Source organism: Papio anubis, chromosome 1, assembly GCF_008728515.1.
Source record: "Papio anubis isolate 15944 chromosome 1, Panubis1.0, whole genome shotgun sequence".
NCBI lineage: Eukaryota > Metazoa > Chordata > Mammalia > Primates > Cercopithecidae > Papio > Papio anubis.
This window is the reverse complement of record NC_044976.1, coordinates 169,240,580-169,253,297: the sequence shown is the minus strand read 5'-3', so window position 1 is coordinate 169,253,297 and position 12,718 is coordinate 169,240,580. Positions and strand designations below refer to the sequence as shown.

The 12,718-nt window shown below is 37.6% G+C and overlaps 1 long non-coding RNA gene across 4 annotated transcripts in view; it reads right to left on the bottom strand.

Annotated features, from left to right (window-relative positions):
• Positions 1-12,718, bottom strand: part of LOC103878996 — a 216,446-nt gene that overhangs the window by 64,675 nt on the left and 139,053 nt on the right. The gene's annotated exons all lie outside the window — the stretch shown is intronic.

Genomic DNA, 12,718 nt, shown 5'->3' with positions numbered 1-12,718 from the left:
AGTTTTCCTGGAAAGTGTAGACAATTTAATACCCTCATTGGATATTACCTTCCTATCACTTCAAAATATTAAAAGAATCCAGATTCAATATCCATAATCAGAAGCTCATCATATTTACAAGTGTAAAAGTTGATCTGTTCCATTTTATAGTTAAAAGGGAACAAATTAGAAATTTCAAGTCTTGTATTCCTGAAGGAAGAAAACATTCAAAAATGATTTTTCCCTCTTGGAATTATTTTAAAATATGCGTATTTTCTCTTGATTTTGAAAAGTGGCTTAAAATAGACTTATTTTACCCTTCTGCAGATGCAAAGTTTTTTCTGTCTTTCTAGTGATTCACTAATTGGTTTACCACTGAATTATTTATTCTGTGAGTCATTATATTTTATTGTTACCAAGAAGCGTAAATTTAGTCAGAGTCAGATGCTTCTGTAGTTCACGAAATCACAGGCGTTTTTCTGCAGTACCGTCCACTTTTAAAAGATGAGCAATGAGAGTAACTACACAGTCAATCATAGCATAGGTGCTAAGAAGGAATAAGTCACTAAACCACCTTCCCTCCAGCTCTGAAACCAAAAAAGCCTACAAAAAAAAAAAAAGTGAATACGCAAACAAGCATCACTGATACAATTTAAATACACTTTAATTCTGCACAATGGAAATAATACTGAACTCATTGTTAAGAAACTTGGGTTTCAGTTCTGGATTTCCCAGGTTAGCTATATAAATTTCTTTAGGTCTAGGTAAACTAGCAAATTATACAAATTACTTATTCTCCCTGCTCCTCAGTTTTCTCACCTTTAAAATGAGGTGATTAAAATAGATAATACCTTAGCTCCTTTCCAGCTTCAAAATCCTGACTACCTTCAGTACCTTTTTTTTTTTTTTTGAGACAGAGTTTTGCTCTGTTGCCAAACTGGAGTGCAGTGGCACAATCTCGGCTCACTGCAACCTCCGTCTCCCAGGTTCAAGTGATTCTCCTGCCTCAGCCTCCCGAGTAGCTGGGACTACCGGCGCGTGCCACCACGCCCAGCTAATTTTTCTATTTTTAGTAGAGACGGGGTTTCACCATGTTGGTCAGGATGGTCTTGATCTCTTGATCTCATGATCTGCCCGCCTCAGCCTCCCAAAGTGCTGGGATTACAGGCGTGAGCTACCGCACCCGGTCAAAAAGTACTCTTAAATTACTGAGTTCTTCATTATCTGAAGGGTTTTGTGTGATATTCCATTGCCTTTCCATTGATTTCATAAATGTAATACAATGTCGTGCATTCAAAACAGATTTTTGCCACAAAAATACTCTTCTAAGATCATGTGTTCAGATTGCTTCCTTAACTTAGGCCTTCCCACACCATTCATTGCTGAGGCTGGTGTTCTAGCTCCAAGAAAAGCCTTCAAAGATTGTAGAAACCAGTAAGGAGGTTCCTCAAAAAATTAAACTACCATATGATCCAGTAATCCCATTTTTTCGTATTTATCCAAAGGAATTGAAAACAAGATCTCAAAAAGATATCTATACCCCCGTGTTCACTGCAGCGTTATTCATAACAGCCAAGAACTAGACGCAAACTACATGTCCTTTGGCAAATGAGTGGATGAAGAAAAAGTTATACACACATACTCAATGGATTATTATTTAGCCTGAAAAAGAAGGAAATTCTGCCATTTGTGCTAATATGGATGGAGCTGGAAGACGTTTTGCTAAGCCAAGTAAGCAAGACACAAAAGACGCCATGATCTGGGTCGGGCACTGTGGCTCACGCCTGTAATTCCAGCACTTTGGGAGGCTGAGGCGGGCAGATCACAAGGTCAGGAGTTTGAGACCAGTGTGGCCAATATGGTGAAACCTCGTCTCTATTAAAAATACAAAAATTAGCCAGGCCTGGTGGTGGGTGCCTGTAGTTCCAGCCACTCGAGGGCCTGGGGCAGGAGAATTGCTTGAACCCCAGAGGCAGAGGTTTTAGTGAGCCGAGATCACACCTTTGCACTCCAGCCTGGGCGACAGAGCGAGACTCCATCTAAAAAACAAAACAAAAAAAGACACCATAATCTGAATCGTATGTGGGATCTAAAGAGTCAAACTCATGGAAGCAGAGTAGGATGGCAGCTGCCAAGGACTGGAGGGAGAGGAAAATGAAGATATATTGGTCAAGGGGTACAAAGTTTCAGTAATGCATGATGAATGAGTTTTGGAGATCTAATGTACAGCGTGGTGACAATAGTCAACAATACTGTATTGTATACTTGAAATTTGCTAAGAGAATAGAATTTAAATCTTCTCAACACACACATTCATACACACAAATGGTAACTATGTGAAGGGATAGATATGTTAATTAACTAAATTATGATGGTCATTTCACTATATATACATATATCAAAACAGCAACTTGTAGATCTTAAATATACATGATTTTTATATACCAATGATATCTCAAAAGCTGCTGAAAGAAGCATTCATAGATGATCCTGTCATTATAGGACGTAAAAGTTTCATGAGAATATTAATTTTTTTATTATTATACTTTAAGTTCTAGGGTACAAGTACACAAAGTGCAGGTTTGTTACATAGGTATACATGTGCCATGTTGGTTTGCTGCACCCATCAACTCGTCATTTACATTAGGTATTTCTCCTAACACTATCCCTCCCCCAGGCCCCAACCCCCCAACAGGCCCCAGTGTGTGATGCTCCCCTCCCTGTGTCCATGTGTTCTCATTGATCAACTCACACTTATGAGTGAGAACATGCAGTGTTTGGTTTTCTGTCCTTGTGATATTTTGCTGAGAATGATAGTTTCCATCTTCATCCATGTCCCTGCAAAGGACATGAACTCATCCTTTTCATGGCTGTATAGTATTCCATGGTATACATGTGCCACATTTTCTTTATCCAATCTATTATTGATGGACATTTGGGTTGGTTCCAAGTCTTTGCTATTGTGAATAGTGCCATAATATACATGTGCATGTGTCTTTATATGGGCATGATTTATAATCCTTTGGGTATATACCCAATAATGGGATTGCTGGGTCAAATGGTATTTCTAGTTCTAGATCCTTGAGGAATCACCACACTGTCTTCCACAATGGTTGAACTAATTTACACTCCCACCAACAGTGTAAAAGCATTCCTATTTCTCCACATCCTCTCCAGCATCTGTTGTTTCCTGACTTTTCAATGATCACCATTTTAACTGGTGTGAGATAGTATCTCATTGTGGTTTTGATTTGCATTTCTCTGATGACCAGTGATGATGAGCATTTTTTCATATGTCTGTTGGCTGCATAAATGTCTTCTTTTGAGAAGTGTCTGTTTATATTCTTTGCCCACTTTTTGGTGGGGTTTTGTTTTTTCTTGTACATTTATTTAAGTTCTTTGCAGATTCTGGATATTAGCCCTTTGTCAGATGGGTAGATTGCAAAAATTTTCTCCCATTCTGTAGGTTGACTGTTCACTCTGTTGATAGATTCTTTTGCTGTGGAGAAGCTCTTCAGTTTAATTAGATACCATTTGCCTATTTTGGCTTTTGTTGCCATTGTTTTTTGCGTTTTAATCATGAATTCTTTGCCCATGACTATGTCCTGAATGGTATTGCCTAGGTTTTCTTCTAGGGTTTTTATGGTTTTAGGTCTTATATTTAAATCTTTAATCCATCTTGAGTTAACTTTTGTATATGGTGTAAGGAATCAGTGTTCTACATATGGCTAGCCAGTTTTCCCAGCACCATTTATTTTATAGGGAATCTTTTCCCCATTGCTTATTTTTGTCAGGTTTGTCAAATATCAAATGGTTGTAGATGTATGGTGTTATTTCTGAGGCCTCTGATCTGTTCCATTGGTCTATATCTCTGTTTTGGTACCAGTACCATGCTGTTTTGGTTACTGTAACCTTGTAGTACAGTTTGAAGTCAGGTAGCGTGATGCCTCCAGCTTTGTTCTTTTTGCTTAGGATTGTCTTGGCTATGTGGGCTCTTTTTTGGTTCCATATGAAATTTAAAGGAGTTTTTTCCAATTCTGTCAAGAAAGTCAGTGGTAGCTTGATGGGGGTAGCATTGAATCTATAAATTACCTTGGGCAGTATGGCCATTTTCATGATATTGATTGTTCCTATCCATAAGCATGGAATGTTCTTCCATTTGTTTGTATCCTCTTTTATTTCATTGAGCAGTGGTTTGTAGTTCTCCTTGAAGAGGTCCTTCACATATCTTGTAAGTTGGATTCCTAGGTATTTATTCTCTTTTCAGTAATTGTGAATGGGAGTTCACTCATGATTTGGCTCTCTGTTTGTTATTGTTGCATAGGAATGCTTGTGATTTTGGCACATTGATTTATTGTTGTATAGGAATGCTTGTGATTTTGGCACATTTATTTTGTGATTTTGGCACATTGATCCTGAGACTTCGCAGAAGTTGCTTATCAGCTTAAGGATACTTTGGGCTGAGACGATGGGATTTTCAAAATATACAATCATGTAATCTGCAAACAGAGACAATTTGACTTCCTCTTTTCCAAATTGAATGTCCTGTATTTCTTTCTCTTGCCTGATTGCCCTGGCCAGAACTTGCAACACTATGTTATATAGGAGTGGTGAGTGAAGGCATCCTTGTCCTGTGCTCATTTTCAAAGGGAATGCTTCCAGTTTTTTCCCATTCAGTATGATATTGACTATGGGTTTGTCATAAATACCTCTTACTATTTGGAGATACATTCCATCAGTACCTAGTTCATTGAGAATTTTTAGCATGAAAGGCTCCTGAATTTTGTCAAAGGTCTTTACTGCATCTATTGAGATAATCATGGGGTTTTTGTTGTTGGTTCTGTTTATGTGTTAGGTTACGTTTATTGATTTGCATATGTTGATCCAGCCTTGCATCCCAGGGAGGAAGCTGGCTTGATCTTGGTGGATAAGCTTTTTGATACACTGCTGGATTTGGTTTGCCAATATTTTATTGAAGATTTTCACATCAATGTTCATCAGGGATATTGTCCTAAAATTCTCTTTTTCTGTTGTGTCTCTGCCAGGCTTTGGTATCAGGATGATCCTGACCTCACATAATGAATTAGGGAGGATTACTTCTTTTTCTATTGATTGGAATAGTTGCAGAAGGAATGGTACCAGCTCCTCCTTGTACCTCTGGTAGAATTTGGCTGTGAATCCTTCTGGTCATGGACTTCTTTTGGTTGGTAGGCTATCAATCATTGCCTCAATTTCAGAACCTGTTATTGATCTATTCGGAGATTCACCTTCTTCCTGGTTTAGTCTTAGGGAGTGTATGCGTCCAGGAATTTATCCATTTCTTCCAGATTTTCTAGTTTATTTGCATACAGGTGTTTATAGTATTCTCTGATGGCAGTTTGTATTTCTGTGGGATTGGTGGTGATATCCCATTTATCATTTTGTATTGCATCTATTTGATTCTTCTCTATTTTCTTCTTTATTAGTCTTGCTAGCGGTCTATATATTTGGTTGATCTTTTCAAAAAACCAGCTCTTGGATTCACTGATTTTTTGAAGGGCTTTTTATGTCTCAATCTCCTTCAGTTCTGCTCCAATCTTAGTTATTTCTTCCTCCATCCCTTTATTTTGAGCCTATGTGCATCTTTGCATGTGAGATGGGTCTCCTGAATACAGTACACCAATGGGTTCTGACTCTTTATGCAATTTGGCAGTCTGTGTCTTTTAACTGGGGCATTTAGCCCATTTACATTTAAGGTTAATATTGTTATGTGTGAATTTTGATCCTGTCATTATGATGCTAGCTGGTTATTTCGCCTAGCAGTTTAATTGATGCAGTTTCTTCAGAGCGTCAATGATCTTTACAATTTGGCATGTTTTTGCAGTGGCTGGTACTGGTTGTTCTTTTCCATGTTTAGTGCTTCCTTCAGGAGTTCTTGTAAGGCAGACCTGGTGGTGACAAAATCTCTCAGCATTTGCTTGTCTGTAAAGGATTTTATTTCTCCTTCGCTTATGAAGCTAAGTTTGGCTGGATATTAAATTCTGGGTTGAAAATTCTTTTCTTTAAGAATGTTGAATATTGGCCCCCACTCTCTTCTGGCTTATAGGGTTTCTGCCAAGAGATCCACTGTTAGTCTGATGGGCTTCCCTTTGTGCGTAACCCAACCTTTCTCTCTGGCTGCCCTTAATATTTTTTCCTTCATTTCAACTTTGATGAATCTGACAATTATGTGTCTTGGTGTTGCTCTTCTTGAGGAATATCTTTGTGGTATTCTCTGTATTTTCTGAATTTGAATGTTGGCCTGCCTTGCTAGGTTGGGGAACTTCTCCTGGATAATATCCTGAAGCGTGTTTTCTAACTTGGTTCTATTCTCCCCATCACTTTCATGTACACCAATCAAACGTAGATTAGGTCTTTTCACATAGTCCCATATTTCTTGCACACTTTGTTTCTTTTCACTCTTTTTTCTCTAATCTTGTCTTCTCACTTTATTAATTTGATCTTCAAGCACTGATATCCTTTCTTCCACGTGATTGAGTTGACTACTGAAGCTTGTGTATGCTTCACGAGGTTCTCATACTGTGGTTTTCAACTCCATCAGGTCAGTTAAGCTCTTCTCTACACTGTTTATTCTAGTTAGCCATTCATCTAACCTTTTATCAAGGTTTTTAGCTTCCTTGTGATGGGTTAGAACATGCTTCTTTAGCTCAGAGAAGTTTGTTATTACCAACCTTCTGCAGCTTGCTTCTGTCAACTCGTCAAACTCATTCTCCATCCAGTTTTGTTCCTTGCTGGTGAGGAGTTGTGTTCCTTTGGAGGAGAAGAGGCTATCTGGTTTTTGGAACTTTCAATCTTTTTGCTCTGGTTTCTCCCCATCTTTGTGGTTTTTATCTACCTTTGGTCTTTGATGTTGGTAACCTATTGATGGGGTTTTGGTGTGGATGTCCTTTTTGTTGATGTTGATGCTTTACCTTTCCGTTTGCTACTTTTCTTTCTGACAGACAGGCCCCTCAGCTGCAGGTCTGTTGGAGTTTGCTGGAGGTCCACTCCAGACCCTGTTTGCCTGGGTATCACCAGTGGAGGCTGCAGAATGCAAATATTGCTGCCTGATCCTACCTCTGAAAGCTTCATCCCAGAGGGACACCTGCCTGCATGAGGTGTCTCTCAGCCCCTACTGGGCAGTGTCTCCCAGTCCGGCTACACAGAGGTCAGGGACCCACTTGAGGAGGCAGTCTGTCCATTATTGGAGCTTGAATGCCGTGCTGGGAGAGCCACTTCTCTCTTCAGAGATGTCAGGCAAGGATGTTTATGTCTGCAGAAGCTGTCTGCTGCCTTTTGTTCAGCTATGCCCTGACCCCAGAGGTGGAATCTAGAGAGGCGGTAGGCCTTGCTGAACTGCAGTGGGCTCCGCCCAGTTCAAGCTTCCCTGTTGCTTTATTTACACTCTGAGCATATAACCCTGTACTCAAGTCTCAGCAATGGCCGATGCCCCACCCCCGACCAAGTCCCAGAGTCCCAGATTGATCTCAGACCGCTGTACTAGCAGCAAGCAAGGCTCTGCGAGTGTGAGACTCACCAAGCCAGGCACAGGAATCTCTTGGTCTGCCAGTTGCTAAAACCATGGGAAAAGCATAGTATTTGGGCAGGAGTGTACCATTCCTCCAGTACAGTCACTCACAGCTTCCCCTGGCTAGGAAAGGGAAATCCCCCAACCCCTTGCACTTCCCAGGTGAGGTGACGCCCCACCCTGCTTCAGCTCGCCCTCCGTGGGCTGCACCCACTGTCCAACCAGTCCCAGTGAGATGAACCAGTTACCTCAGTTGGAAATGCAGAAATCACCCATCTTCTGTGTGGATCTCACTGGCAGCTGTACACTAGAGCTGTTCCGATTCGGCTATCTTGGAAGCCGGGGCAATATTAATATTCTTTACAGTATTTAAACTTCACTGTATTTAAACTTTGCATTTGTATGTTTACTGTATTGAAACTTTAGTGATAACATGTGTAAAGTGTTAGAACCTGTATGACTTACAATGGATGGGAGAAAATAGGGTATTATTAAGATTCTTGGAGCACTAAGTAATATTGTTCACTGCCGTGGAGGCCAGAAGGTAACAGAAGAATACGAATTTCTTAAGACTACAGTCATATCTTATTTTACATCATATCCTCACTGCTAGGTAGAGGACGTGGAACATATGACACTCAAAAAAATAGATAAATGAATGAGTGAATGAGTAAATAAATGAATCAGTCAATTCATCATCAATGAGAAATGAATAAATCTGGTGTCGGATCTCCTTTACTCTGTAACTTAGCACTGCCAACTTTTAAAAAGCAATTCCAGGATTGCACGAAAAATGTAAAATTTCAGGATAACATATGTATAAAAAATAGAGCATTATGATCTGAATTTTAAAAACTGAGCAAATCTTCTATCCAATGCATAGAAAGACTGGACAAACAAAAGATCAGTTCTACTAAATATTGTTGATATGGGAGAGAGTGTGACAATGCAAGCCAAACAGGTACAGGAAAATGTAAAAGTTAGTGAGCATGGTTCGCTAGCTGAAGGGAAAGCAGGCTTTAAAACAATGCTCGGTTATCTCATCAATAAAGGAGTGATAATTCTGGTTGTTTTCATTATTAACAAATATATTAAACTTTCCCTTGATTTTTTTTTAACAACTTCTAATTCCTTTTCCAACTAAAAGAGTTCTTGGTTCTCTTTTCCAAAGTCAGGAAGGTAAATGTGCTTATCAAATTTTCTTTCAAAATAATTTTTAAAAGCTGAACTTCTAAATGTTTAATTGACTTCCATTTAATATTTCTATCAATTGCAGAAAGACAGCTTTTCACATCACTATCATAGCAGATTCTTCATATTTGTCAGAATATTTTAGAGGAAAAACATCTGTTTCACTTTCTTTATTTGGCACATAGCATAGGGTAAATGTTCTGTACAAATGGATAAATATTCTATACTTTTGATGAAAAATAAAATATCTAAAATATTTAAAATTATTTTTCCAAAGAATTAAATGTAGAAAATTTTTGTTGAAGATATTTAGTTCTACTATGAAAAATGTTTCTTGGATCTCAAATTCAACTGAAATGTCATTACTAATTTGAAATGCTTACAAACTATATGATATGAAAATGAGTATAAACTAGAGTTCCCACTAAGATGCAAAAGGATTATTATAGGCATGTTGTCCATATTGAAAGTAAACTACCATTATTCTTGATCTAAATATGAGAAATTTTATTTGTGATATTCCACACAATAAATACTGGGGGATTCATTTCCAAGATAGAGAATTAGCTGTAAAAGAGAATATTTTCATTAAAAAGTATATGATTGATTAAGGTGAACTGTTGTTAGTTGTGGAAAGTGTTACCACATTAGTCCAATTTCATCTAAGCCACTTGATTTTATTCACTTTCTCTTAAAAATACCAGTATAAAAATACAGGTTGAAGTCCTAGATACCTAAACTTGATGATTTCTAGCCACTATCGGTAGAAGAAAAAAAAATATTTCCACGTTTCAAATTCTCCTCATCTCAGTCCATCAGTGAATGAGTAGCTATCTATCTATCTATCTATCTATCTATCTATCTATCTATCTATCTACACAAACACATACTCACATATATACGGGCAAGTAGGAAATGTTACACATATGGTTTGACCCTGTGTCCCCACCCAAATCTCATCTTGAGTTGTACTCCCATAACTCTCATATGTTGTGGGAGGGACCCGGTGGGAGACAATTGAATCATGGGAGCGGATTCCCCCATACTGTTCTCATGGTAGTGAGTAAGTCTCATGAGATCTGATGGTCTGATAAAGGGAAACCCGTTTCACTTGGCTCTCATTCTCTCTCTTGCTGCCACCATGTGAGATGTGCCTTTCACCTTCCACCATGATTGTAAGGCCTCCCCAGACACATGGAACTGTAAGACCAATAAACCTCTTTCTTTTGTAAATTGCCCAGTCTCAGATATGTCTTTATCAGCAGCATGAAAACGAACTAATACAACATGCATGGCCACAATACACATGCTTCAAGCACATTTAGAACACCATGGGTCTTTCTCATTCAAATTATACTAAATCAGTCCAATACGGACATAACTAGTAAATGATAACAGAATAATTAGCATTCTTTACTACTTATTTTTCCCCTTGAATAGATGGATATTTGTACTCCAAAACAGAGTAAGTCTAGAGTTTTCAGTTCTGCCTAATATTCTGATTTTACCTCCTAAATACAGGCTTTCTGCCCTGCTCCCTCAGCACCTCCACATCATGGTGGACAAAGAAGATGCCATGTGGTGTCATGAAACAAAAAGCTTTGGATTGAGGTACAAAGCAATTGGATTAGCATCTGTTCATTCACCTGATGTTCTTGTACCTTTAGGACCAGTAGGCTTCAGCTTCCTCATCTATAAAATAAAGTAGGATGAGATGATTGAGTAAAGCATGTGCTATCCATGTTTTGTTACATCCCATTACTAATGTGTTCATCATTTTCTTTTCTGTAACTTGGACTCATTTTGAAGAGTAATTTCTCCAAAAATTGAAATTTTCATAAGGAGTTTAATAATGATCTATTTATTATATTTTGCATTTACCCCTAATTATAAGAGTTCTTCTAAAGTATTTGACTTAGAAACAGAGAAATTAAACTTAAATTATATCTGCGCTTAAGTGCTGTCTGTCCAAGAATACTGCATGGAAGTATGTGTTTCATTTTACAAATAGTTAAAATAGTTTCAGATTATTTTAACTTAATAATACTCTAAATATTGCTAATTTTTCTCAGGGGATTTTTTAAATTATTAAATATTTTATTCCATTAAGACAATTTTAAATGACAGTTATCAAATGGCTACAAGCCTATGTTCATATTAATGCATTTTGACATGTTTGTTTTATCCTTAGTACTTTAATATTTTTGAGTTAAAATCATATTCTTTGACTTCCGAGATCAGAATCTGAATATATTTGATTTTTAAAAAATGTTTGATATATACTTCCAGACTCTGGAAATGTGCAAGACAAGCCTTCATTGTCCCTGCATAGAAATAAAATCTTAGCTTCTCCAAAATAAGATAGTGATAGAGATTTGTACAATTCAGAATTCAAGCATCTTGGCAGATATGAACACTTCTCTATAATTCATCAGCCACAGCATGATTTCATCAATTGCAAAGAACTTTTTATGAATTTTGGAAGAATTACTATGAAAAAGAGATATATAAAGCTTTCTTCAAATACATAAAACGTTGCAATTTGAAGAAAATTATTATTTTCTTCACCCTACTGCCCAAAAATATTGTCACCATATGTAGGGCTGCAACTTTCACCACTTGTCATTGCATCAAAATCCACATCATGAGAAGTGAAACACTAGTGCTAACACTTTAGCCATTGCCTAGCAGAAAGCAAACTCTGGTAAAATGGAATGCTGGAATATAGGGAGCACAGGAAAATATCTAGGCTCAGTGAACAAAGATAGTAGGGAAGCTAGAGGTTATCAGGTGCTGAATGGGACTTGGGAACAAATGGAAATGGGTTGCTTATAAAAATATCCCCATGATGCTTATGGAAAACCAAAATAGGGCTTAGTTTAAAAAATCAGATGTTCTAAATTGATAATTATAGATTGTAGTAGAATAAAATAAGATTTCTATAAAAATAAAAGAGCAAGTATTAAATTCCTCATTAAATAGTATTTATAGAAGCATTCCTTATAACAATCTAACCAGCTCCTAATGAGTATAGATATTGTACACACAAACATTAATTAGGTGGTATTTCTGTTCTCAAGGGCATGTAAGCTGATAATTAAAATACAAAATAAATCGTAGTCAAGGTAGACCTGTGTAAAGACTGCTGTGGAATCCCGGCAGAAGCATCTACCTTTACCCAGTGCAATTTGAAAAGAGAAGAGGTAATGTTTGAGATGAATCTTGAAGAATAATTAAGAGATCACTTAAGAGGAAAGAGGAAAGCAGTGTGAATTGGAACAAGAGCTGGAGAAGGGAGAATCTTGTAGCAATTAGAAATATTTAGAAGAGGGTAGAGGCTTTGAAATCAGACAGATCTAAGTTCAAAGCCTGACTTTAACAGTTAGCAGCTATGAGAATTTAAGAAAACTGCTTAATCTCACTGAACCTTGTTTTTTCTTCATCAGTAAAATAATATATTTTAAAAAAGCATTAATCACACTTACCTCACAGGCTTCTTTATATAAAAAGTGCATATAAAGTCCTGATTCTGTGTTCAATATAATTTAACTGTATTACGAGTTATCACAAAAGCCCAAATGAGAGACAATGATAGTCTGAGCTAGGAAAATGAGGAAAAGAGAAACAATTTGAAAGAGAAATTATGAGCGCAGCAAGGAGGGAGAGATCAAGGTTGATCCAAAGTTTCTAGTTTAAGCAGCAGGGTAAGAACAGGTACCATTAACTGAGTGAAAGAGATCAGAGGGATGGGCAGGATTCAGAGGGCATGTTGCGTGTGAGGTGCCGCCATGTCATAAGTGGGACTCCAGAGAGAGGTAGAGGCCAGAAATGCAGAACTGGGAACTGTTGGCATGACTAAGACACCGGCCAGATGCGATCTTACAGAGAATCTGTGCAGAACAGAAAGTGGAAATCCAAAAGACTCAATCAAAGCTTAGGAAAGAATATAATAGATTAATGACTCCTCAATTCTCACTGTAAACTCCTCATGATATTTACAGT